The following is a 25,240-nucleotide window of genomic DNA, read 5'->3' on the forward strand; positions in this document are numbered from 1 at the left end:
GAAATGAGTGTAAACTGAGAGCATTTTTTTGTTTGTTTTTCTTCCCAGATTATTTTTACCTTCCGTATACAATTCTTCCTTTTCAACAACAACAACAACAAAATTCGGTTCTGCACATATATATTGTACCTAGGATATACTATAGCATATTTAATATGTATGGGAATGCCTGCCATCTAGGGGAGGGAGTGGAGGGAAGGAGGGGAAAAATTCGGAACAGAAGGAAGTACAAGGGATAATGTTGTAAAAAAAAAATTACCTATGCATATGTACTGTCAAAAAAAAGTTATAATTATAAAATTAATAATAAAAAAAGAATTATTGTCCCAATTTTTTAGATCAGAAAACTGATGGTAAGTCAGAGAAGTAACATAATCAGGAAAAAAGTGATTGAGAAGTATCACTCACGGGAACCTCAAGGCCATACATGTAGAATGATGTTGCTGCCACTTCCTTTCATGAAGTTTGTTTTCTCTTCACTGGAGAAATTAAGGAAATTTCACTAAGTGAAGGGGAAAGGACACAATTCTGAGACCCAGAAGACCTGGGCTCTTGAACATGCCTTGTCACTCATTCTCTGCATGACTCTTAAAACATTGACTCTGACAGGAGGAGGCACCCTAAGAGATAATTCAGTTGTATCCTAATTATTCCCCAAACCTGGAGCCCATGGGCACTAGGGAGCCCTGAAGGCTCACTTAATAAAAGCTGCCTTGGCCTTGTACTCCTGCCTAACACTCTCTCTTTCTGCCCTTTTATGGAAACCTCCATATCCCAATACTTTGTGTCAGGTCTTCACCTGCCCATCTATAAAAGGGAGGCATTGGCACCTGTCTGCCTCCCTCAGAGGGAGGTTGCTGTTAGGATTAAATTTAAAATTTAAATCAGTTCAATTAAACTAAATTAAAATGAAATTAAAGGAGGAAAAGGTGTTTAGCAAACTCTGAAGTGCTGCATAAATATATTGTACTGTTGTTCAGTCCTATTCAAATTTTTGTGACCCAATTTGGGGTTTTCTTGGTAGAGATTCAGTAGTTATTTGTCATTTACTTTTCCAGCTCTTGTTACAGATGAGGAAACTAAGGCAAACAGGATTAAGTGATTTGCCCAGGGACACACAACTAGGAAGTATCTGAGACTGGACTTGAACTGAAGTTTTTCTGATTCCAGGCCTGGCTTTCTATCCATTACAGCACAAAACTATCTAACACAAAAACCAAAATGCAAGTGTGTTTAAATAAGACAGTGTCCCTACCCACATGGAGCTTATGCTATAATTATCAACTAGATTTTACCATTAAAAAGTACATTCACATACATTTTTTCATTGAAGCCTGTGAGATAAGTAGTAAAAAGGTTATCTCTATTTTACAGATAATAAAACTGAGGGTCAAATGACACAACCATAGAGCAAATACTCAAATCCAGGTTCTAAGGTTTTCCCTCTGCAGCACATCATCTCAAAGTCTGCTTCAAAATAACAAATATAATCAATCAATATGGTTAAGCATCCCACCATTTGAAAACCATGTTTTGTGGTCTTAGTAAGAAAGCAATTCATTTGTCTTTTCCCACAATAACCATATTTGGTCAATAGTTTACTTAAAATTAGCAACAATTAATAATCCTACACAAAGGGCTTTCTCTGCTTGGAACCCACTTAACATTAATGGATGAATGCTTCAAAAACTCACTCATTGCTATTTGTGTGTAGATAGATTAAAGTACAACTATGGGACTCTAGGCAGACCACTGAGCCACCTGAAGCCTTAGTCTCATGGTCATTCTTTCTAAAATGAATGGGTTGAAAAGTGACCCAAAAATAAATGTGGACTACTTGCATTTTTGTTTTTTCTCCCAGGTTATTTTTACCTCTCTGAATCCAATTTTTCTTGTGCAACAAGAGAACTGTATAAATATGTATGCATATATTGTATTTAAGATACTTTAACATGTTTAACATGTATGAGACTGCCTGCTATCTACGGGAAAGGATGGAGGAAGGGAAGGGAAAAGTTGGAATAGAAGTGAGTGCAAGGGACAATGTTGAAAAATTACCCATGCATATGTTCTGTCAATAAAAAGCTATAATTAAAAAAAAAAGTTACCCAATTGTATACACCCTTTCACTCGGCACTCACTCCTATGCCAACACCTCCAAAAACATCAAAGAAAGATGAAAGGAAACCAAAAGTACAAAATTATTTACAGGAGCTCTTTTTGTGGCAGCAAAGAATTGGACAGTGAGGTGACATCCATGGATTGGAGAATGACAGTACAAGTTATAGCATATGAATGCGATGAAATGCTGCTGTGCTATAACAAATGAGGAGAGTGATTTCTGAGAAATCTGAGATGACTTATATGAGCTGATGCAAAATGAAAGGAGAGCAGAACCAGAAAAAAATTATATAACAACAATTTTGTAAAGACCAAAAACTCTGAAAGGCTTAAAAACAGATTAAGGCAATGGCCAACCACACATTCAGAGAACAAGTAAAACATGCTACTCATTTGCATCTGACAAAGAGGTGATGGATTCACATATAAAATGAAACTTGCATTTTTGGACATGGAAAATGAGGAATTTGCTTTGCTTGACTATGCATATTTGTTATGAGGATTTGTTTTTCTTATTTTCTAAAATTTTTATTAATTCTTAAATTTTAATTTAACTCTTTAAAAAATATAAACTAAGTTATAGACTTATAAGATCTTTAAAAACTTCTTTAAAGACCACCTTACAGATCTCTTCTAGCACTAAGATTCTAAGATCCTAAAATTTCACTTTTCTTATAGAACACCAAATAGAAATCTCTACAGAACTAAAAATTATTTTCCTCTCCAGCAGAGATAACTTCTAACAATAAACTTATTTAAACCAAATTCTAACACAACAAAAATGCAATATCTGGCATTTCCCTTAAGAGTGATTTTCAATATGACAAAGATATACTGTTGCCTGTGGGCTCAATAATAGGAGATAATACAAAGTTAAGGTAAATACAAAGTTCCTGCCCTCATGGGATGGAGTTTATCAGTTTAGAAATTTCCACAAGGAATTTATAAGCTAAAAGACAATGAGGCAAGTGGGTCTGACATCAAGAGCCCTGGATTCAAATCCTATCCCGTACACTCACTACCTCTGTGATCTCAGAAGTCTTTAAAGCTCTCCGGGCCTCAGTTTCCTTATCTGTAAAACAAGGATAATACTAGAATTACTTACCTCCATGGAGTTGTTTTACAGAAAGCACTTTATGTGATTTAAACTGCATAAGTATGTATACATACATATATACATATATATTACACATAAACATATTATGTGTATGTTTTATTACTGATAACAATGAAGAGCCAAAATGACACGTTAGAGATCCAAGATTGGAAATAAAAATCCATGTTTTCAAGTCTTTCTTCTAATAGGCTATGATCCTGGACAAATTCCTTTACCTCTGAGTGTCCCAGGAAGCTTTCAAAAGAGCATAAATTACAGATCAGATGCCCATCTGCTTTAGTAAATAGAGTTGCCCACCTGGGAATTTCCTACTTAAATGAAATCACATCATCACAAGCATCACAGACAAAAACGTTAATATATTTATATAACATTTTAAAGCTTGCAAAGGATCTGGCTATAGAGAGTCAGCATGATGTAGTGGACAGAGAGCCAACCTTGAAACCAGGATGCTTGTAATGAAGTTCCCCCTCTGACACATCCTGGCTTAACCTGAGTGTTCTAGGCAATTCTGTAGCACTACAAATTACAGAGAAAGTGCCACCCTAAATTGCTAGGAGTTTTCCTACCCAGGAGTTTCCTATACCAATGAAATCTCAAGTTTAACTCCTGTTCTTATCTCCTTCCTATTATACATAAGAATCTCAGCAGCAGCAGCAGTAAAATAAATAAATAAAAAGACAAAAATATATAATCATAATACAAAATAAATCAAAATAAGTGTCTAAGAGAAATACAAAATGCTACATGAAATGACCTCCAAGATACCTTTCAGCTTTAAATGTATGATTTCAGATCAGAGAAATAAAATGCATGGAATCATTTATTCTGATGGAGGAGGAAAACTAGATGCAGGATCTTCTCTAGAAGGGTTGAACCAGATTGTGGAAGCCTTGAATGAAAAGGATGAATTTGTCCTTTTTACAGTGTTAAAGGAGAACCACTTAAGATTTTTAAGCATCTCAAACTCAACAAATGTTTAAAACTGATTTCACCTTCTTCCCTTAAATTTGTTCCTCCTCCCAATTCCCTATTTCTGCTGGTGATACCACCTTTCTCCTAGTCACCCAAAGTCAAAATTTCAGAATCACCTTTGATCCTTCTCTCTCCTTCAGTCTCCAAAGCTAATTTGTTGACTGTTTTTGCCTCCGTAATATTTTTTCAATCATGCCTTCCCATCTCTACTATGACCGCCATCCTAGATTAGATCTTTCTCACTTCTTAGCTGGCCTATTTTAATAGGCTCCTGATGAGTAAGGTGCTCGTGCTTCACCCAGGTGTCAAAAATCACCTTCCTGAGACAGGTCATTTAAAAAACTTTAATTGGTTTTCTATTACCTCTAAGATAAGATCCAATGAACACCCCATCCTGGTATTTAAAGTTGTCCACAACAGAGCTCCAGTCTATCTTTCCAGTCTCTTTTCTATGACTATGTTTATTCAGTTTTTTCTTCAGTAACAACGATTAGGAGATATATCCCAACTTCAATATGCTGCGTACATCACTTTGCACTCATTCACACAGGCTGTTCCCCATCCTCCAAGCCTGAAATTTATTTTCCACTTATCTTTCTAGGCAGCTACCAAGCAGGTGAGTGTCAAAGCCTATGGAGCACCAGGACTGGAGCCAGGAAGATCTAAATTCAAGTTATTTAACTGTATTTGCCTCAGTTTCCACATTTGCAAAAAAGGGGCTGTCTCTCTCAGGGTTGTTATGACACTAATACGATGATATTTCTAAGTACTTTTCAAACGTTAAAATGCTATAGAAATACTAGCTATCATCATTATCAAAATTTTCTATATAGCTTTATCTGGATCTCTTCTTTATCTCTGTAGCACTCTCTATATATTAAATTTATCTTTAGGTAGAGATTATATGCTCCTTTAGTGGAAAAAACGCAAAAGTACTTTTTTTGACTTTGTATCCCCAATAATGAGTACAATGCCTTTTCATTTTTACTAGGCACTCAAAATAAATATCCATTGAATTTGAATCTTAAACAGGAGGAGCAAGTCATAAGAAAGATTACTCTAGAAGAAAGTGAAGGAGAAAAGAAAGCAGTGACAAAAACACTTGCTAGGGAACTATTAAATGATCCAAGATTTTACAGATGACAGTTAAGGAACTTGCCCAGGATCACATAGCTAGGAAGTGTCTGAATCTGGATTTGAACTTCTGAAGATAAGTCTTCCTGATTCCAATCCTAGTGTTCTATTCACTACACTACCAAGCTGCCCTTTCTTTCAATTATAAATGTAGTAGTGATGAGGTCCTGGGTAACCAGATGGGGGTGGTAGAGAAACCCTGAAATACAGGGAAGGGCACTGATGGGGACCAGCTCAACCTTAGAGTCCCACTCTCTGCCCCACATTCCTGTATCCAGTCAGAAAGCCAAATTATTTCAAACCCCTGGGGGTTAAATTTCACCTACAAATCTGTCCATGGCTCCCACATCTTTGCTGAATCCTTGTGAGTTAGCCTGCCATGGTGTTCTGCCTCCTGGAGCCATTTCTGTCATCCCCTCCATGCCTTAAGGTGTTTTTCTCTTTCTTATAGCTAACTAACTTTTCGGGTACTAAACTCCTTTATGGCTTTAGCCTCAGTGAATGGCATATTCCTACCTCATGGTATATTCCCTTTCTTCTGATTAATTGTGAATTCCACTAAGGAACTTGTCCTTTCCATTGTTAACTGTTACATGCTCTCTCAAATCTATTTTGTTATTACCATAAATGTATCTCTTCATTTTGTCTGTAACCTCTTCTCAAAAATAAACCTAAATTTTCTCAAAGATAATGGTCACTGTGAATTCTTCATTTTTTCGAACCCCAACAATTGGTGTCAATTGCTTGAACATCAAACACATCAATAGGTGTGGGTAGGGCAACCAACCCTGGAGCCAGGAGAACCTGCATTCAAAACAGGTCTTCAACAGGTACAAGTTGTGTGACCTTGGACAAGTGACTTCGTCCTGTCTGCCTTCCCCCCCCCAAAAAAATTATGAATGTAATAATCCATTTTTCTGAGGACAGAACCAAGACATAAAAAAAAGGTTAACAATCCAGGTTTTCCAGATAAGGAAAATAAGACTCACAGAGGCAGCAACTGAATTGCCCAGGGTCATACAACAAACTTGTAGCAGAAAGCAGGCTTCTAGACTCACATCACCCCTAGTCCAGTGCTTATTCCAAAGAAATAAACTAGTCAGGCCTTTTTTCCTCAGAATTTTAAGATTAAACAATTTGGAGATGCTGTGTTTTTTTTTCTACTTTATAATATGTGTTTGACTAGCAAGTTTCCTAAACTGAAAACAATTACATTTTCTCCTTTTGATGGTTCTTTCATGACTTGAAAAAGTGTGATGATTGCACAGGGTGTGGAAGAGACCTGCCAGTAATTCTTATGTGACCTTGAATAAAGCTACTTCTTGGAAGGCCTTAACCTCCTCCTTCTTCAAATAGGAATAGTAATGCTTATCCAGGCAATCTCATGCAAGGACTTTTTGCAAAGTTCCCAGCCTATCTTCCATAAGACTGAATATGTGCACTCCATTCCATAGGCAAGGAGGAGCTATTCAAACAAAGATTTTTTAACTGAGGAGGGGGAGGATCATACCACTGCCTTATAAGGATTGTGGTGGCAAAGCTAATAATAAAAATAGCTTGGTTTTCATATAGCAATTTACAGTTTACAAAGAACTTCCTTTCAAAGCAGCCCTAGGATGGAGATTACCTAAGGATTGTAATTTCCATTTTTTAGATTTTGAAAGAAGAGGATCAGAGAGATGAATTGTTTTGGCTGGAATTAGTCAGGAAGACTCATACTCATGATTTCAACTCTGGTTTCAGACACTTTTACTAGTTGTGTTGTTGTGCCAGAGTTCTCTTTTATTGTCCTGACTCCGTTTCCCTATTTATCCTGACTCAGTCCTGCCTCAGTTTCCCTGCTTCTCAGTACTGAAAAACCTCCCCTCCCTCTTTATCAGAATCCTTGACAAGGATAAAAGATCTTAGGTTTTAGAATATCAGAACGCCTCTCCCCATCCCAAGCTGTCAGAAACTTTCTTATCAAGATGCCTCTCCCCATCTCTGGGATGCCTCCCCCCATTGTCATCCCCATTTCTGGTGGCTCATCCCACCCTGTCAGAATCTTGTTCCTGCTCTCAGGACCCTGACTCCGCCCCTGCCTCCGTCTACCCCCTGAGCCTGAGCCATGTATATATGTTATTGAGAACTCTGATTGCTGGATTCTTGGAGACAATCGTCTCATTCAGCCCTGGGACCAAACATGGATCCATTGGTCCCAGCATCTCTCCATTACTAAATTATTAAATAGTCTCTAATTTCTGTCTTGTTCAGTTTCTCTAGATTACATTTTGGAGGCTTCCCACGGAGATGTTAGAAAATGAGCAGGATTAGAGATAAGAGACTTTTCAGGCCTCAGGGTAGTTGGGGATCTGAATTGTTGGCCTGGAGAGGCTGGCCTCCCCTGGATTTTTTTTCCCAGAGCCTCCGGGAAAGAGAGCAGTTTCCAGCCACAGCAGCCTGACACCCCCATTTTGGCCACTGGGGAGTAAGTCTGTCTGAGTATCTTTTGGGGTACCATCTGTTCTGTCTGTATCTGTTCTGTTCTGTATGCTAGCATCTGGATTCCCAGAATTATGAAATGCTGACAGGCATAAATTCTGGGAGTAGGGTCTTCTGGACGCAGGGGACCCTATCTGGATGTCTAAGACACATCTGGTTCTAATGAGGGAAAGGAAAGGGGGAACCCCATTTCTGGGCGCATAGATAATCCCATGAGGCGCAGCGTCCCCTGTGAAATGAATTTACAGGCCCGTAAACCTAGATTGATAAATAAAAGGTTTATTGTAGAAAATTGGAAGTAAAGTTCAGTTAGAAAGATGTCAGGGCCAGAGGTGGCCGCTGGGCAGGCAGGAACCCCTACATGGCTGGAAGGATACCATGTGTTGGCTGGGAGGGCTCCTGACAAGAGGGCGTTCCTCTTTATACCTAGAAGATGATGGGCAGTATCCCCCAAGTTCTTGGGGGGTAAGGCTTTTCGGTTAGCTCAGATCAGGTGAGGGCTGGGGGAAGCTGAGCTGATGGCGGGGCTGGGCCCAGATATTCAAAGGATGCCTTTGACCAGGAATTATGAATCAAGGTCAGCCACGGGTTGGGCAATTAGAAAGGAATCTTAAAGGGACCTCAACCCCCATCAGTTCTATGTGCCAATTGGCACAACTCTGGGCATTCCACAGTATAAATCTGAGTGTCTTTTATAAAGACACCATCTGGCCAAAAAAACAAAACAAAACAAAACTCCATTTGGATTACAAGTTCCCTCAGGGCTAGTCTAAAATTTCTAGATAGCCCCTGGTCCGGGTTAAATGTTCTGTTTCAATTTTTGGCCTCACAGACATGTCCATGTGATTTCTTTGACTTGTTTCTCTGTCACTTGTTTGTCTGTCCTGTTGGTTCAGAGCTCTGCTAAATTAAGAAATTTGGGAATTTGTTAAAATTTACTGGTGATTTTAAACTTTAAAAAAAACCTGACACTCAGTTTAAATTCAGGTGTGGCTTGAATGGAGCTAACTTAGATAAGGCCCCTGGAGAACAAAAGTTTATGCTAATTGCTTTGAACTCAGGCTGGAGAAAAGTCTGATTAGAATGATTTTTAAAATTGTGGAAAATAATTTTATTGTTGCCTTTGCAGGCTAGATTTGGTTATCTTTGAATGTAAGATCTTAAGAACTTGTAGGAGTGAAGTTCTGTTAACTTACTTGAAAGGGGTCAAGTGTCTCCAATTAGGGTCTGACTTTTCTAAGATGAAGCTTAGGAAAAGTCCACTGAGAACCCACCCCCACCCCATTACTCTCCACTACTTTAAAGGTTGGGTGGGATAGGGATCTTTTGTCTTAAACTGGCCCCCACTGCTCTCTGCTATGTCAACTACAGAGCACCTAGTTAGGCTGGGGGGCAAGTTAGCTCCCCTTCCCTCCCCCCACTCTTTGGAGGTGGAGTAGGGGGAAGGGCCGCCACATGGAATTCCCCTCCACATTAAGTGTGCTCAAGCCTTGGCTTTGGCAAAATATTTCACAAGATAGGCCCATTTTTTCTAAAGGTTTAAAGGATATTTTTTAGAATCTTTCAGTTTCTTTTCTGTAGAATTGGGTATTCTGTATAAGTTTAATTGATTGTATCCTGAAGTTATGTCCATAGTTTTTCCTTGTTCTTTTGAAAATGTTTCTGTTAAATATGAAAGCTACCTTGTGAACTTACTGAAACCAATTTCTTACTGTTATCAATATGAGGTTATGGTATTTCTGAAAATTTAATATTTTTAAGAACCTCTTTGGATTCTTTTATGTGATATTAGGATGTTCTATATAGGATATTCTAAGTTTTAATTGATTGTATAAGATCATTCTAAGGTCATTTAAGGAGCCTCTGAAAATAATTTCTTTTTTATCCTTTTGAAAAAGTTTCTGTTATGGATAATATGTAATTTGGAATATATGTCTATATATTGGGTATTTTTTAAAAACAAACTGATTTTTATGTATAATGTTCACTTATGGGAACATCTGCTTAGATGTGAAAGAAGTAAACATAGACATTCTTACTGTCATAAATATAAGGTTATAATCAATATCTATTTAGGATATGTCTGAAACTTGGTCCCTCTCCTGAGGTTCACCCCACCCTGTCAGAATCCCATTCAGATCTCAGTACCCTGACTCCGTCCCTACCTCAGTTTACCCCCTGAGTCTGAGCCATGTGTATATATGTCATTGAGAACTCACATTGTTTGCTGGATTCTTGGAGATGATAGTCTCATTCAGCCCTGGGATCAAACCATGGATCCATTTGGTCCCAGTAATTCTCTCCCATTTAATAAATTATTAAATACTCTCTAATCTCTATCTTGCCTCAGTTTCTCTGGCATTACAAGCAGGACGATTTCTAAAAGGCCTAGAGAGACTTATATGAACTGATGCTCCGTGAAGTGAGGAGATCCAAGAAATCACTGTACACAACAACAAGATTATGTGATGATCAATTCTGATGGATGTGGCTCTTTTCAATAATTCACACCAGTTCCAATGGTCTTGTGACAGAGACAGCCATCTGCACCCAGAGAGAGGACTATGGGAACTGAGTGTGGATCACAACATAGTAATTCCACCTTTGTTGTTGTTTGCTTGAATTTTGTTTTCTTTCTCATTTTTTTTTCCTTTTTGAACTGATTTTTCTTGCACAGCATGATAAATGTAGAAATATGTTGAGAAGAATTGTACATGTTTAACCTATTTTGGATTACTTGCTGTCCAGGAGAAGGGAGAAGGAGGGAGAAAAATTTGGAACACAAGATTTTGCAAGGGTGAATGTTGAAAACTATCTTTGCATGTACTTTGAAATTTTTTTTGAAAAATAAAAGGCCGTTATTATTATTAAAAAAAAAAAAAAAACTCAAATGGGGTCACGAAGAGTCAACTGAAAAGAAGAAGGAACAGACAGCTAATAAATATTGAAGCCAGGACTCAAATCCAAGCCCTCTTGACTTCCTGCTGTATGTATCAGAAAGAGCAGTGGGACTGGAGGTTCATCCTGGCTCTGACCAATTGTGTCATCTAAGGCAAGTCATTTACTTGTTTCTGCACAACAGAAGTTATAAGGAGCCAAACCACACACCTGGAGGACTATTGTTACATGGATTCAGAAAGGCAAACTATGACTGGAGCAATCATTTCCACCATTCTGGGCTGCCCTTCTTGGTCTGTCTGCAGAGTCCTCCGTGGCCTAATAATTAGTACTCCAGTGGTATCAGAGAGGGACAAGCCTGGCTCTTAACCTCAGAACCTCTGCAAGGTCTGTGGATCAAGGTACAGATCCACAATCAATTATTTCCAAGGCTTCTTTACAATCTGTACATTAGCATTAAATTAATTGATGCAAAGGAGGCAATGGGACAACAGCTGTAGCCAGCCCAGTGGCTCAGCTGGAGGCAGAAGGCTGGAGACTTTTCCAACAAAGGACAGGGAAGGAAGAACTGGACGGACTGCCCTGGGTCAGGGTCCCGGCTGCCAACAGGCAAAGAAATTCAGTTAGTTCCAACTTCTGAGGAAAAGAGAAGCAGGGGGCCAGAGCTGGCCCACCCCCACAGGAGCCCTCAAGCTCCTCATTATCATCCAAATCCTCAGACAGAATTTCCATAAAAACACCCCAGCTATTGTGGACCTATAGGCTGCGAATATCAAAGAACTTGGCAGAGGCCCAGAAACAGGAAAGGAAGACTTACTCACAAAAGTCCCAGACAAAGAACTCCTTCTCCTCACCCCCAGAAGTCCCAGACTAAAGAGCAGAAAGTGAAAAATACTTGGCCAAAAATTAATAGTTTTTACACATAGCTAGTAAAAGTGTCAAAGGCTAGATTTGAACTCACTATCAATATAGTAGATCTCTTTTTTAATATCAGAGAACAGGAAATAGAGTAGAAGCCCACAGTGCTGAAGGCCAAATTTACTTTATCCTGAGTTTTACCTTGCCTCTGTGCACCAAAAGAGTAGCTAGGTGGCAAAGTGACCTGAAGTCATGGCCCTAAATTCAAATCTGGCTTCAGACATTTAGACATTTAATAGTTATGTGATCCTGGGGAAGTCACTTAACTTTGTATGCCTCAGTTTCCTCATCTGTAACATAAACCAGAGAAGGAAATGAAAATCCACTCTAGTATCTCTCTGCCAAGAAAAACCCCAAGTGGGGTCACAAAGAGTCAGACATGATTGAGAATGATTGAACAACTTCAGTAGGCATTAAAATAAGTCAGAATCATAAATTAGAAAACAGGAGGGCCCTTGGTGAATATTGAGTCCAATACCTTCCCTTTATAAATGAGGAAACTGAGTCTCAAAGAAGTGCTTGATTACACTTGATTACAGAGTCAGAATCTTTCTACCATCTTAAATTAACCTCATCAGAAGGTAAAAACCAAGGGTAGGAAACAACGGTACACGAGAGAGCAGTCCTGATAGTGTGCACTTATTGGATGGAGACCAGGATATATCTGGAACTGACTACAATATAAAAATAAGACTCATGAATAAAATTAATATATTATTTTAAATTAATTATTAATTAATATTAATATTTTAAAACAGCCAACAATTCAGCAGCAGGGAGCCTAAAAACTACAATCTATTGCACAATTACAGCCTAGCATTCAAGTCTTCCCTACAGCAAGGGCCCAACCTACTTTCCAATTTACTTTTCCAACTTGTATTTCACAATTCCTATTAGTTCCAGTCAGATTGGGGTCTTATTATCCCCTAATAGGCCATGGTCATGTCCACAAAATAATAACACTTCCCCTTTATATTGTTTTATGGTTCACAAAGTGCTTTCCTCACACTGGTCCTGTGGGGCAGATAATGTAAGTATGATTATATCCATTTTTCAGACAAAACAAAGGAGATTCAACGGAGTCACAGCATGTCAGAATTAGGATTCAAAACTTAGGTTTCTTGATTCTTTAGTCCGCTGTCCTTTTTCATTTAGTCACAAAGTCTGACATGTCTTCTCTTTCTTCTCCTTATTGCCAAATCCTAGAGTTCCTCTTTCAGAAACCTCTCTCTGACCATCCCATCCCTCAGTAGACTTAGGGGTTCTCAGTTTTCCTATATTTTTAAGTTTCCCACTTAAAACAATCACTCCTATTTTGATTTTGAATTGTCTTGTGGCAACTCTTAAAAGTGTTATCCCCTAATTATGAGAGTGGTCTTCAAATAATTGAAAGATTGTCACCAGTATCAGTATTATCAATAATAACTTATATTCACATAGTTCTTTCATCAAATGATCTTACCTAATTCTCACAAAAACTGTATGAAGTAAATATCACCCCATTTTTAGAGGAGGAAACTGAGGCTCAAAGATGGAAAGTAATGTTGCCAAAGTCACATTTATCACTAACTTAGTGACATAGCCAAACCTAGCTATTCTAACACCAAATCTGGTGTTTTCAGCACTAAATTCATTAAGGGATTAGATTGTTATTTGGCACAAACACAGAACTAGGAAGACTGGGAGAAGGTAGAAAGCCCAATTTTAGCTCAAAAAAGGGAAGAAGAATTTCCTAACACTGGATACTCCAATAACGTCTCATAAAGTAGCAAAGTCTCCATCACCAGTTATCTTCGAGCAGAAGCTAAATGATTATCTGGGTTATTATAGAGAGAAAAAGTGTGTCAGGTAAGGGATGGAAAAGAGATTATACCATTGAGGATCCTCCAGCTCAGATTTTGTGATTCTTTGTCTCCTTGTCGTACCATGCTTCTCATCAGTGCCCACTGACTATCTGAACCACGAATGAATGTTCCCAAATGAATTGATCAATTATTCATCAAACTCAAGCCTTTTCTTCTTTCAAGAAAGAAAGCCCCAAGAGAAAGGCCGGTTTAATTTCGAACTTAAAAATTCTGCTTTGGAAACATCAGTGAAGGATTAGCCCTGGAGCCAAACTGTGGACCTGCTCCTGTGAGAGAAGTCACAGAGGAAAAGAGAGAGAGGTTGAAAAGGCAATTATGGGCTTGGTAAAAGCTCTAAATAACAATAATGATGGCTAGCATTTGTATAGCACTTTATATTTATTATTTCATCTAGTAGGCAGATAGCACAATAAATAGTGCTGCATCTGGAGTCAGGAAGGCCTGTGTTGAAATTCTTCTCAGATCCTTATTAGCTATAACCCTGAGGGAGTCACTTAATTTGTTTGCTTAAGTTTCCTCACCTGTAAAATGGGGATAATAATAGCACATCCTTCACAAGGTTGTTCTGTGGATCTTTGTAAAGTACTTAGCACAATGCCTGATTCACAGTAGACTCATATGATCCTCCACTACGACCTATTTTGAATGCCTTAATTTGACACTAGTTGTTAACCATGAAACCTTGGATTATCAGCCCCAAGTGAAAAAGTCAGGCTTCAGAATCATGGGGGACCCATAGCCAGCAACATCTCCCCCATCAGTACACATCTCACGCCAACAACAATATGCTTCACACTCCTCACCAAAAACACTTGAAATGTCTGTAGTCTTGAATACTCTAAAAGTCTATCTGTCCTCAGAATCAAAAAGAGACCTACATCTCACACTTACTGGCTATGTGACAAAGGGCAAGTCACTTAATAATCATGATAGCTAGCATTTATAGAGCACTTTAAGATCTACAAAGCACTTTACAAATATGATTTTATTTATTCTCTCATCAACTCTATAGGGCTGATGCTAATAGGTAGATGCTATATTTATCCCTATTTTATTGAGGCAGCCAGAGGCTAAGTAGCTTATCCAGGGTCACACAGCTAATAAATGTCTGGGGTGAGATTTTAACTCAGACTTTTCTGAATTTAGGTCCAGCACTCTTCTTTGTCACCTAGTTCTCTCTCAGAGTCTCAGTTTCTTCATCAAAACATGAAAATTACTGGAACACCGAACTCACAAGGTTGACAGACTCAAATGAGATAATACATATATAAAGTGCTTTGCAAACTTGAAAACAATATATGAATGTTAAATACTATTTCCTAACTAGAAAAGCTGAAAATATGGTCCTAGGAATGGATTATATCTGCTTTTTATTTCCTAATTATCTTGTATATAGCTAGACAGATACATGTACACATATATTCCATATACATACACATATATACATGTGTATATATGTATTTGCATGTATATATGCATATGTTTATTTGTATGTTGCTTCCACATTAGATTGTAAATTCTCTGAGGACAGGGACTGTCTTTTGCCTCTTTTTGTATCCTTAGCTTAGCACAGTGTTTGACACATAGTGAGTACTTAATAAATGTTTACCAATTGATTGATTATTTATATGCCTCTCATCCAAGGACCAGTTCATCTATATATAGAAAAGATCTATCATCTAGGGAGTGTTCAGCAGAGGGTCCTCCCCCATACATATTTATATATTTTTTCATTTCCCATTATAATGTTGCTACAGTTAAAAATAATATTATGCACATTGAATAATCTATAATTAGAGACACATGCTCTAAGAAATATCAGAGGATGATGTTTTTTGACCATGAAACACACACACACAGACCTTTTATCTACCAGGACATTAGAAGGCCTGAGAATTACACTGTTGAGGACAATGCCCAAAAGATAAAACCTGGGATCCTTCCAAGAAAAACTGAAATACAGATATTCCTTCCTTTACACAAGATGGTTTAGTGCAAAGAGCAGAATTGGGTTTGCTCTTATCACTGACCAGTGCTGAAACATTAAACAGTTCAAATAGGCTCTCCGAGTCTCAGTATTCTCAGATGTAAAATGAGGGGATTAGCCTAGATCTCTAAGGTCCATCAAGCTTTGGTATTGGATAGTTGGAGAGAGATAACAACAATCACAACCACAACAGTATGTATATATAACACTAGGGTTTGCAAAGTGCTTTACCAACATGATCTTATTGGACCCTCATAATAACTGTAAGGAATATATGCTATTACTCTCTCTGTTTTTACATATAAGAAAGCTGAGACACACAGGAGCTAAGTGATTTGCCCAGAGTCACACAACCGGCAAATGTCTAAAGCACAATTTGAATTCAAGTATTCTTGACTCCATGTCTCATTTTTTATCCAGTTTAACACCTTACTAGGAAGGCTTTTTATAATCAGAAAAAAAATTATAACATGTAACTATGAAGGATTATGGTGATAATAATTCTACGTACACCTTGAGCTTCCAGCTGACAAGATGAGAATTTAAGCCAATAAGGGAGAGATCATATTCCAGAGCTACCATCCCCAGCTTTAAGTCTGGGAAAGTTTCATTGGCAGTGATTTCTGAGTTAGACCTTGAGGAAAAGAAAGGAGGGACTTCAAATGTCAGAAATGTCAGGGGAGTCTGGATAGCAAGGAACAGTCTATTTTAAAGCCAAGGAACAGCACTAATGAAGACACAGAGACAAGAATGGGCCCAATAAAAATGGAGAGCACTACAGCTAGAACATAGAATAGATATGGAAGAATAAGTTTACACAAGCACATTACAGCTACATTGTTGAAGGCCTTTAAATGCCATAGTCAAAGAGTTTGAATATGATCAGATAGGCAGTTAGGAACCATTGAAAGTTTTAAGGAATGACAAAATCATAGCATTAATATATTAGACTAACCAAACACTTGTGTGAAAGAGGGATGAAAGGAGAAAATAAGAATCTAGGCAACTTTTTGTAGTAGCAAGTAATTAGAAGGAAAATGGAAACCCAACAATTGGGAAATGACTAAATAAACTATGAGACATGAATATTATCATGTCCTTGAAGACAGGAGAACTGTCTGTATGGAATTTTGTAGATGTTGTCAGACATGGCCCATATATTGGTTGGTTTTGCTGATTTTTATCTCTTTCTTTTTTAATCTTTATTACATGGGGAGGATCTCTAGGTAAAAGGCAGACAAATACATTCAGAAAGATGTGAATGGAATGGAATGGTAAAATATGTAAAAGCAAAAGATGAAAAAATAAGATTATTACTGCATAGTAAAAAAAATTATATATATATATATATATATGTATATATACACACACACACACACACACTACATATACAAATTTAGGGGTTTGACATAATTCTGACCAGACATAGTAAGGGGAGGGGCTGACTATGACTCTACAGACCATGACTTCCATGGCTGACTATGAGGTTAAACTAAGCCCCATCAGCTCCCTTCCCTGCCTAACTCAGGGAGCAATTCCATCAGTACCCCAGACCTTCTTTGATAACTGTACCCAATTACTCAGGACCTCATCGATATATATGGAATTCAAAGAAACATGGGAAGATCTGTATGAACAGAATCTACATGAAGTGATGCAAAAAGAAATCAGCCCAATCAGGTGATCAACCAGAACAACGACTCCCTTCCTTTAAAAGGAAGAAAAAAGGAAGAAAAAAGGAAGAACTCTAATTGTAATAATCAATCTGGATCCCAAAAAAAGATCATGAAAATATACCTTCCTCCTCTAAACAGAACATTACAAGAATACTTATTGTTTCCCATGTTCTCTGAGGTGGGTTTTATATAATTATTTTCCTTTGTTACATAGAGGGTTCAGTTCCAAGAGGGAAATGTCCAGAAATGATGTTTTGAAAAAAAATAAAATTCATTTATTTTTTTTAAGTACAGAAGAGGAGATGAGGTCTGAATTAGGATGGTGGCAATGGGGGTGGCAACAAGAGCTATTTAAATATATTTATAAATTGCATTCATAAAATATAATTATAAATATGAGCTGTTATTTAGTATTACTATAGAATTCCAGATGGCTCCTTGAAGCAGCAGTGACAGGCAATACATCTATCTTACCAATTTACCTCTTCTCCAATGTATGTCTCTAGAGCCTGTGGTCTTCCCCCCATTCCACCCTTGAAACTCTCAGCTTCTGAAACAAATCCCTCCAGCTCTGAATCCCATTTTCCCCATTTATAACATGGGAGAAATAATGCTTGTACTACTTGCCAGGAAAAGTTATGGAGGAGAAAACATTCTACAACTGTAAAGAAACACAGATATGCAAGCTATTACTTCCTGCACTTAATTACAAAAATAATCTAAAAACTCCTGAAAAAAAATTGTATTTTAGCAGGCAGTTATTGAAATGAACTCAATCAATTAATCCAGCTGAAGGAAAGAAGCAGCTGGGTCTCCCAAGTAGCACTCATGAATTAATCACCTATTCCAATTTCTGGGGCAGCTAAAGCAGTGGACAGAGCACCTGAGCCTTAGAGTTTCGAAGAGCTTGAGTTCAAATCTCAGACACTTATTAGCTGTGTAACCCTGGGTAAATCACTTTAACTCTGTTTGCCTCGGTTTCCTCATCTGTAAAATAAACTGAAGGAAATGGCAAACCACTCCAGTATCTTTGTCAAGAAAACCCCAATGGAGTCCTAAAGAGTGAAACAATGCAACAACAATAAAATTTTAATTTCTAACCTGAAGAGAGCTAATCTAATTGGAGCAATTTCAAGTCAGGTAAGAGAAGTAAGGAGAAAAGATGGTTCTTAAATTCAGTGAGGGAAATACTTAGAGAAATGGAGATACTCCTAATGCTTGTATAGTTGCTGACATAGAATTAGCATGGCTTGTAAAGCATCTTTGAGGAGGGTTTAATAGTAGTGGAGAATGCTAATATATTAACAACCACATTAAGGCCCCCATGCATCTGGGGATCCTCATGGAGACAAGGAAATTGGAACAGTGCCAGCCAGGCAGGCAGGCCCCCAGCAGCATTCTCCACCCCCAGCATAAGGGATAAATCATAAAACTTCCATACAGGATGTATTCTTAGCAAGATTGAAGCTATCCCTCACATGGTGGAGGAGGAAAGCATTACGTAACATCTACCTGCACATATTCAGACTCACAATAGTGAGTGATAAAAACAACAAAATATAGCATATATTACACCAAATCGGGGGGGACAAAATGAAGGAATATGGGTTCTAGATTTTCAGAATTCTATTTCTTTGGGCAAATTATTTCCCCTCCCAGCCTCAGTAAAATAACGAGGCTGTGCTAGACAAGCTTTAAAGGTCTCTCCTATAATATTCCTTATTAATGATTCCCTTTCAGGGTTTGTTTTTCTTTAGCTCTTAAATATGTGAGACAAGGGTAAGGATTGGGGAGGTGGAGATGAAAGAGTTGAAGAGGCAGAAGTTTTGCTGACTGAATAAAAATAAAATATAATTTTTGAAAAGGAAGAAGATCTCTTCTTGGTCTAACATTCAATGTTCCAAATTTCTTTTGTTCTGAATTTTCATCTATGTGCTAGGATTCCTTTCAGATCTGGCATTCCCTGTTCTAATATTCCTTCTTGATCTGATGTTCTATCACCCTTTTTATTCTATGGTGGGTAAGCATATTTTGTTTTTCTCTTTGAAACAATCAGGATTTACCCACAGTCATACAGCTGATATCTGAAATCATCTTTGAACTCAGGTCCTCCTGACTCCAGGGCCAAGCCTCTGCTAAGTCTAACCAAGAGATGTCCTGCTAATCTTCCATTCAAAATGTCTTATTTTTTAGAAGCTTCAGTGTACTAGGCTGGGAGGGATATAAAGGCAAAAAAAAAAAAAAAAAAAAAAAAAAAAAAAAAGTTCCCTTGCCATTTACCAAGAACGATTTATTTTTATCACTTGCATAGCATTTAAAGGTTCTGCATCCATACTTTAAAGCAGGGGTTCTCAAACTACAGCCCACCGGCCAGATGCAACTCGCTGAGGACATTTATGCAGCCCGCCGGGTTATGGCAAATGGGCTTAGGGGCTGAGACAGAGTGTGAGTTTCTGTTTTTACTATAGTCCGGCCCTCTCCACAGTCTGAGGGACAGTGAACTGGCCCCCTATTTAAAAAGTTTGAGGACCGCTGCTAAAGCTTTATATATATTATCTCATTGAATCAGCACAACAACCAGTGAGGTTGAGTATTACAGGTAACTTTTCTCCTACAAAATCTCTGGTTTTATTGGTATAAGATACTCCAAGTAAAGAAACGCCTTCTATCTTGGAAGATCACAACCTGCTCTTTGACTTAGTCTTATAAGAAATCCCTGACTCGCTGACTTGACTAGATGCACATTATTTTTTTTTTGGAATTTTTTTCACAGTATATATGCATGAGTAATTTTTTTATAATATTATCCCTTGTATTCATTTTTCCAAATTATCCCCCCTCCCTCCACTCCCTCCCCCCCATGACAGGCAATCCCATACATTTTACATATGTTCCAATATAACCTATATACAATATATGTGTGTAAATACCATTTTCTTGTTGCACTTTAAGTATTAGCTTCTGAAGGTATAAGTAACCTGGGTAGATAGACGGTAGTGCTAACAATTTACATTCGCTTCCCAGTGTTCCTTCTCTGGGCGCAGTTATTTCTGTCCATCATTGATCAACTGGAAGTGAGTTGGATCTTCTTTATGTTAAAGATACCCACTTCCACTAGATGCACATTATTAAATTGACTTGAACTCAGGTCCACCTGACTTTAAGGAACACTTTCACTACCGTCCCAGAAGCTGCTTCTCCACTTTGGACATTCCCATTCCCATTTTACAGAGGAAGAAAATTGCTCAAAGAACAATTACCAGTGATGATACCGATACTAAGTGTCAGAGGTAAAATTCAAACTCAAGCCACTTATACTACAAATGCAACACTCTTTACCACACAGTCTATATTATCACCCTGACCAACAACCAGAATACCTGACCCCTCCAAATGGACCTATTTCTACTCAGATTTTAGCATTCACTCAATTCTTTCTCTCCCTTACTTGCTCCTACAATCTTGGCATATGTACAGCAGAAGGTCGGATTTTTTTTGTCTCAGTTCCAGCTGCAACCTCCCCAATCCTGCAATCTCCCCAAGGGGTCCCATAAGTCCAGATGACTCTTTGCTGTGTTTCCTATTCTGAATACAAATGGCCTAATCCTGCCCCCTTCCCCTGCCCCAGAACAATCGCCAAGAGGTAATGGAATTTTTATAACTAAGAATCAGATCAATTTCATCCCAGGCAATCAATACTGCATAAGCAGCCTGATAATGAATGGGCCAATGGGTCCTTAGTTTTTTCTCGATTTAATATTCCTAGACAGGAAATCAGATGGACTTCAGAAGCACTGCACAAAAGAAGCAATTTGAACTCCCATGAAAGACCAAAGAGACAAGAGAGGAAGAAGAGTTTTTCCCTAGAGAAAAAGCTGTAAGTGCTTGGGGGGGAGAGGGGAGTCAATCCTTCAGTAAAGTATACTTATGAATTTCAGATGAGATCAGCAAAGTGAAATGAAGTTTTAGCCACAAGTGACTCAGACACTGGGGATTGGGATGCCCCAATGGTGAGTGAGGAATCATCTCTTTCTGAGATCATCATGAGTTTTTAAGGAAACTCTAGAGTGCTGGGTTTGGAAGAAGAAATTTTGAGAGGAAGAATGATAATGAATTTAGTTTTTGAAATGTTTGGGGCAGAAAGACCTCATCCTATTTCCACTAAGTATTATTCTATATCTTTCTTTTCTCTTATTGGCTAACCTCCCCAAGAAAACCTTTACTTCCTTTCCTCTCTCCCTTTTAAACCTGCAGTCTGGCAGAACTCCATCATTAACTGATGCTCTGACTGAAGTTTCCAGTGATTTAATGCCAAATCTAATGATATCTTCTCAATGTTCATTCTTTTTGACCTCTTTGTAGCCTTTCATCCTCTTATCTTCTGAAGTTTGTACTTTCTCCTCTCTAAATTCTTCTTTTCACTGCTCTCGGTTCTGCTCCTATCTACCAGATCTCCATCTAGGGTAGGTCTAATAATCCCAGACCTATCCCCCCAAAACTCCTCCTTGGATCCTTTGCTCTTTTCCCTTTATATTCTCCCTCTGGATAATCTCACCTATTCTCATGGATTCAACTATAATCTCCGTACCAAATCCCCAGACCAGTGTTGTCTAGATCTAATCTTTCTTTCCTGATATTCAGTTCCAGGTCATCAATTGTCTCTTGGACATCTTGAATTGAATGTCCTCTCGGTATCTTGAATTTAACATGTAAAAATAGAATTCATTATCTTTCCACTGAAATCTGCCCTTCCCACCTTCCTTATTAGGATTGATGGAATTACCACCCCCCAAATTACCCAGGCTTTTACCCTCAATGTTATCCTGGATTCTTAACTTGCATTCATTCCATAAATCCAAACCATTGTCAAAGCTTGTCATTTTCACCTTCACAACATATCTCTCATCTCCAACTGCCGGTTTTGAACTGCTTATCCCACAGACATCTTAAACAGAACATGTAAAGAATTGAAGTCCCTATCATTCTCCTCCAAAACCTTCCTCTCTAACTTCTATATTAGTGGTGAGGGTTCCTCAGACTCACAACCAAATGTCATCCTCCATTCTTCCCTTAATCCCCATAGCAAATCAGTTGTCAAATCCTGTCATTCCTATCTTCATAGCATCTCTCATTAGAGAGAGACAGAGAAAGATACAAAAATAGACATATGCTTCCTTCTTTCTTCTGACACTGACATTGCCCTCCTGCAGTCCCTTTGTCACTTCATGCTTAAACTCTTGCAATAGCCTTCAATTAGCTGTCAGACTGATCTTTCTCAATAAACTCCAGTGGCTCCCTATTACCTCCAGGTCAAATATTAAAACCTCTGGTTTTTAAAACCCTTCATAATCTGGCCCCTTCCTATCTCTCCAGCCTTCTTAAGCTTTCCTCCCTTTTAATAACTCTTGAGATCCAGCTATGCTGTCCCATTTGCTTCAGTTTCCTCATATTCAACATTCCAAGTTCCTACTCCATGCATTTGTATTGGCTGTCCCCCAACCCAAGAATATTCTCCAATCTATCTTCGATTCCCAGATTCCCTTGCTTCTTTCAAGATTCAGATTAAATCTCAACTTTTAAGTCTTTCCCAATTCTACCAGTAGGCAACCCAGCCCAACTCCCTTTCCTTATTCTGTCTTCATTTCATTGTATATATCTCTTATATCCATAATTATTTGCATGTTGCTTTCCCCCAGGAAAAAGTGAGCTCCACAGGGCAGGGACTTTAGTGCACAGTAAGTGAATTCTTAATTGTTGACTGAAGTCTCTGAATCATAAAATCATAAATTATTAGGGAATAGGAGAGACCTTAGGGAACAGACATAATTTTACAGATGAGAAAACTTGGACTTGAGGGGTCAATTGCATAAACCAAAGTAATATAATAATAATAATCCCCAAATTTTGATTTTCAATCCTGGGCTCTTTTTAAATCATAAATTTGAACACCAGCTATCAAGAACCAAGGGGCAATTTGGGAAATTGAGAACCTGACTACAGGAGCTAATGAGAGAAAATGATGGAAGGGAAAGTAGTAGGATGGGATCTTGTATCAGCTTCAACTCTAACCACCTAACCAGGAAAGTCTTGTCCTCTCTAAACTTGTTTCCTCTTCTAAAACTAGGTGGGTTGGGATAACCATCTCATCCCTAAGGTTTCTACTAGCTCTGACATCCTAAACGCTAACATTCTATGTTCTTTTTTTCCCCCAGAGACTGGTGTGTTTGCCTTTTATTTTTTAAAAGTGTTTTATTTTCAAAACATGTGCACGGATAATTTTTCAGTGCTGACCCTTGCATAGCCTTGTGCTTCAGATTTTCTCCTCCTCCCTTCCACCCCATTCCCTAGATGGCAAGTATCCAATATATGTTATACATGTTAAAATTTATAATATTCTATGTTCTAAAGGCTATCCTAGTCAAAGGTGTGTAGGCAAATGTTTCATAGCTAGATGTCTGAGAGGGAAATGTACACATGACACATTTTAAAATTTAACCATCAAATGAGATAATAATTGTAAATCACTTAGCACAATCCCTAGAACATAAAAAGACAATAAAATGTTAGCTATCATCATCATTATTATTATTAACATTTTCTCCATTGCTTTCAATAAAAAAAATTAGGCTTTGATTTGTAGCATTAAGCCAATTTCTTAGGTGTAAATGTCCACATTGAAAATGTAATCATTAGCAGACTCCAGCGCTTCGCCTAGTACTAGCTCACACAAATTGTATGGTTCTAAACCAGCATGAAGCAGAAAGTCTTTTTCTTTTCTTTTCTTTTTAAAAACCACAAAGCTCAGTCTTTATCGTGCAGAGGTTGGCATTTTTTTATTCCTTCTGGTTTAAGAGGTTGGGGAGGAGTTAAGGGAAATTTAACAAAGCCAAAAGCAGACTGCTGGGAAAGAAAGAAAGTAAGGTTGTTGATTCTCCCTGTGTATTCTCCCCCCCCACACCTCCTTCACTGGCACTACAAAGTCTGAAAGAAGACTTTAAATGGTATTGACTTGACAAGAGTATCAAGTTCTGACACAGAAAGGACCAGAATATGCCTTCTAGTCTTAGGAAGAATGGGACAACTCTATGAGAGGGAAACCTAGCAAAAAGTGGGGGAAAATTGTGTAAAGTCTCATCAAATTAAAAAGAAAAGTGAAAGAGACAGACAGAAGGCATTTAAAGGAGTACATCCGGTAGAGCTTCCACTGGGCCCCGGTGTGGAGTCAAGCAGGTCCTTGTATGGCATTAACATCAGAAGCACTAAAGAGAATCAAAAACCACAGGAGAACCGGAGGTAGCTTCAGGCTCAAAGGCTCAAACACAAAAGTGTAGGTGCTTATCTAGGCTTTCAAAACTGGGTTGCAAGGATCCAAAGCATAGTTCCTCTCTAGGGCATTTCAACAGTAATTTTCCCTAGTTAAATTTGGAGTCAGAAGATCGGGGTTTACATTCTGTAAAAAAATCAATCATTTAAGAATTTATTATCTGCCCACTGTGGGCCAGGTATCATATTAGACAATGGAGATAAAAAGACAAAAAATGAAACAGTCCCTGCCTTCAAGGAGCTTATATTCTCTAAAAACAAAAATAAAAACCAGTAGTGTTTACCTAACAAAGGTAAACACACACACACACACACACACACACACACACACACACACACACACACACACACACAAAACAATACATGATTAATCAGCAGCAGAAAATGGTGGTGTTTGAGCTGAAAAACCGAAAGATTTTAAAGGATAATTTTGGCTGGATTGACAGGCTTCTGTCCTGGGCTCTCTTTTCTCTTCATGCAAATTCACTTGACTTCATCAACTCCCATGGATTTAATTACCATTTCTATACTGATGATTTCTCAAATGTACTTTTTCTGCCTCAATCTTTTGTCTGACCCCCAATCTCACACATCCAAATGCCCTTCAGATATTTCAAACTGGATGTCCAATAGATATCTTAAACTTAGAACGTCCAAAACATAACTTATCTTTCTCCCTTAACCTTCCCTACCCCGTATCCTCCATATAACTGTAGAAGGCAACACCAGGGTCCCAGTCCCTCAG

General features: G+C 38.2%; 1 protein-coding gene across 3 annotated transcripts in view; it reads right to left on the reverse strand.

Moving 5' to 3' along the window:
- Positions 1–25,240, reverse strand: part of PAK1 (p21 (RAC1) activated kinase 1) — a 187,730-nt gene that overhangs the window by 156,812 nt on the left and 5,678 nt on the right. Inside the window, exon 1 of one of the 3 annotated variants that reach the window (XM_074304146.1) lies at positions 4,330–4,447. The exons of the other annotated variants lie outside the window; for them this stretch is intronic. The gene's annotated coding sequence lies outside the window, so the exon portion shown is untranslated. Of the gene's footprint in view, positions 1–4,329; positions 4,448–25,240 lie in introns of those variants that run through there. 3 annotated transcript variants of the gene reach the window in all.

This window comes from Sminthopsis crassicaudata, chromosome 3 (assembly GCF_048593235.1).
Source record: "Sminthopsis crassicaudata isolate SCR6 chromosome 3, ASM4859323v1, whole genome shotgun sequence".
Taxonomy (NCBI): domain Eukaryota; kingdom Metazoa; phylum Chordata; class Mammalia; order Dasyuromorphia; family Dasyuridae; genus Sminthopsis; species Sminthopsis crassicaudata.